Source organism: Neofelis nebulosa, chromosome X (assembly GCF_028018385.1).
Source record: "Neofelis nebulosa isolate mNeoNeb1 chromosome X, mNeoNeb1.pri, whole genome shotgun sequence".
Lineage (NCBI taxonomy): Eukaryota > Metazoa > Chordata > Mammalia > Carnivora > Felidae > Neofelis > Neofelis nebulosa.
The window spans coordinates 104,386,529-104,390,257 of NC_080800.1; the positions used below are offsets into that span (position 1 = coordinate 104,386,529).

General features: G+C 34.2%; 1 pseudogene; it reads left to right on the plus strand.

The window, feature by feature from the left end:
• Window positions 1-3,397: 3,397 nt before the first annotated feature.
• Window positions 3,398-3,491, plus strand: LOC131503308 (U6 spliceosomal RNA; annotated as a pseudogene).
• The last annotated feature ends 238 nt before the right edge of the window (window positions 3,492-3,729 follow it).

Sequence of the window (3,729 nt, forward strand, 5' to 3'; positions counted from 1 at the left end):
CACAATCCATGAGATCATGACCTGAGCTGAAGTCAGCCACCCAACTGACTGAGCCACCCAGGCACCCCTCATTTTAGGGGATTTAAATGCATAGCTAGCTTTGTAAGCATAAAGAACCTTAGTGATGGTTTAAGTTTCTGAGTAATGGCATATTGTGATTTAAAATCTATTTTCATCTGTTTGTGTCTGTACTTTTATTAAGAATTTACTGAAACAGGGGTGCCTGGCTGTCTCAGTCAGTAGAGCATGTGACTCCATCTCAGGATCATGAGTTTGAGCCCCATGTTGGGTGTAGATATTACTTAAAAAATTAAAATTAAAATTAAAAAAAGGAGGGGCGCCTGGGTGGCGCAGTCAGTTAAGCGTCCGACTTCAGCCAGGTCACGATCTCGCGGTCCGTGGGTTCGAGCCCCGCGTCAGGCTCTGGGCTGATGGCTCAGAGCCTGGAGCCTGTTTTCGATTCTGTGTCTCCCTCTCTCTCTGCCCCTCCCCCGTTCATGCTCTGTCTCTCTCTGTCCCAAAAATAAATAAAAAACGTTGAAAAAAAAATTAAAAAAAGGAATTTCCTGAAACTTCAATGATTTGTCCTATTCAGAGATTCCATCTAATTTATCAATTATAATTGAAATAATACTAACATTCCAACAATTCTAAGGAATTTTCTAAGTCTACAACAAGATGCTTTATCTATTCATAAAGTAATTATCTATATGTAAAACATCTCATACTGTTGGTTGAAACTCTGTTTAAACACAAGAACAGAAATAAATGCCACAGTGGGTGAAGCAAATGTTCTAATACAATATCCCCCTTACAGTGTATCTGAGTCATTTCATGAGAGAACATGGTTGCTATTATCCATAGTATCAACTCTATTGAAGAAGCAGGTCTAATAGAACATAATCCCTCTTAGCAATATAGACCTCCATTAAAAAGTTTTACCTCTGTTGCTGAAACTATAGGTCAGGTAACACTAATGCCCATTTCCCAAACCTTTATATCCTACTTACCTCCAATATATATGAGGTAAAAGGTAAAAACTTTTTAATTCAGTCTAATTTGTATCTAAGTGTCAAGTAATGATTTCTGGCAAAATAAGCAGATAGATTATAAATGGGATGCCTGGAGATATGGCAACCTGCAAACTTGTGGGAAAGGGCAATAGAATCACAGAAATGCCAGCCTGGGGCTCTTGGGTGGCTCAGTTGGTTGAGTGTCCAACTCTTGATTCCTGCTTAAATCATGATCCCAGGGTCGTGGGATGAGGCCCCAGGTCAGGATCTGCACTGAGTGTGGAGCCTCCTGAAGATTCTTTCTCTCTCTCCTTCTGCCCCTTTCCCCTGCTTGCACTCTCTTCTTTTCTAAAATAAAATAAAATAAAATAAAATAAAATAAAATAAAATAAAATAAAAATAAATGCCAGCCTGCCTATATTGAGTCAGTGAATTAGCTCCTCAGAAAACAATATGAAATGGCTTGTTATTTGAGAAAAGTAGATTCCTATACAACTCAGTGTTATTTGGATCTTCTCTTGAAACCAAAAATGTTTCTGCCTAATATAATGTACCAACATCCCTAATTTAGCCTATGCAGTCATATAAGAAACAAAGTCATCTTGCTTCACTTAAAAAGGAATAAGCTTCTAGAAATTTTATTTCTGAAAAACTGATATACATAGTTAATACTACAGTCTTTGAATATTTAAAGTATTGCTATTTATGGAATCTTTTCCACCAATGATTGCTAATCATTAAGGTCAGAACACAATATTCTCATAATACTTAGAAAAATATTCATACAGCTCATTGTACAGGTGTTTGTATTAGCTTATCTATGTAATGAGGTTCCCAATATTACACATAAAATCCATCTGTATTTATAATGTATATTTTATCTTGGATGCTTAAGCATCTAAAGGTGATTCCAAAGTTGCCCAATGTGTGTGTGTGTGTTTTTAATCATTGGCCCCTCATACAGCGAGATAAGTGATACAATCACTTATTTCTGCTGCAAATGCCTAGTATTGATTCTTTGGCATTAGTCAAACAGAGAGTGATAAGAAAATAGTTTTTATGCACTTCCAGTAAGAATCTAAACTAACAGAAATAAAAAGAAGGGAACATGACAATTTCTTTTAATAACTCATGATAGCCATGTACAGTGACATTTTTCTTTTCTTAAATTACTTGTGCTCCATTGTCGTTCAATCTCCCTTTTTTTAATCCCATCTTCAGAACAAGTAGCTATCTGATCTGTAGCATTTATATTCTTCAAGCTGGTTACTGGAGCTGCAAACAGACTATGTTAATATAGAGAACTGAGTAAAAGTAAAAAGAATGGGCATGATTTCTTTTCTTTTTTTCTTCCTTTTTTTTGATATCATGTAAAAATCCATTGAAGTGACTATATCATTTTTCAGTATTTTGTTTTAATATTATGGAATTTCTTTTCCACATATATAGAACTTACATGAGCTAAGTAATATTGAGAGGTCCTTAGCATTTGTCAAATACCAAATGTGATAATTTGTAAATGACATTAATTTTTATGCATGAGGATAAGTTATAACAAAATGCTGAAGCCACTTTAAGTAGATAAAGGATGCCTACTTAAGCATACACACTCAATGCCACGTAGCTAGTAAGCAGAGAAGCCTGGTTTTAGACCCCATGTGATATCAAAGTCAGTGTTGTTTTCACTGACCCTAGGAAGTTTACTCTTTCACCTATTTTTAGAGTTTTTTTTTTTAGAAAAAGTTAGACTATTCCAAAGTTTAAATTTATTTGGTTTAAATTAACATTAAACAAGCACAATTACTCATACTTAATAGATAATCAAAAATAAATATTTGCTAAAATAAAAGGAATTTATTGAAATATGTAATTAGTTATATACAAGCATGTATTTAGTAGCCGTACCTAGCTTAGAAGCTACAAAATTTATTAAGAACTTTCAGTGTAATGTCTGTATATTGTCCATTTTTCTTTGGCAAAATCAAATATATATCTTTGGTAAAAGTCATTATATATCTTATAATGGTTTAGAGCATGTGTTCTGGAATTGTCCTCCTAAAGATAAAGTTTTGGTTCTGTCACTTACTAGCCCTGTAACTCAGAAAAGAATTTAACCTTTTGTAATTCAATTTTCTCAACTGTGAAATGTTAGTAATCATTGGACTTTTTGTTGATTTCTTATTTTCTTCTGGGCAAGCCAAACTCTTTGGAATGATAAAAAGAATAAGAAACTAATCTAAGCAATTGGCTGTATAAATAATCCATTACCAAAGCATGAGGAGAGTGAGCATCTCCTAATTTTCAGTCCCTGGTTTCATTCTTAGAGCTGTGTTGGTTGAGGCAATGGGAATATATAGCCATCAGACTTAAAAATACACTGGTTTATGCTTGCTTCAGCAGCATATATACTAAAATTGGAATGATACAGAGAAGATTAGCATAGCCCCTGTGGTTGGACTTAGAAAGCACAATATTTAGTCAGTCAGAGAAAGACAGTCAGAGAAAGAAATAAGTCAGTCAGAGAAAGACAAATACCATTATTTAGTGAAATAGTCACAGAAAGACAAATACCATATGATTTCATTCATATGTGGAATTTAATAAACAAAACAAATAAGCAAAAGAAAAAAAATAAGAGAGAGAGAGGCAAACCAAGAAACAGACTCTTAACTATAAGAATAAACTGATGGTTACCAAAGGGGAGGTGGGTGGGAAG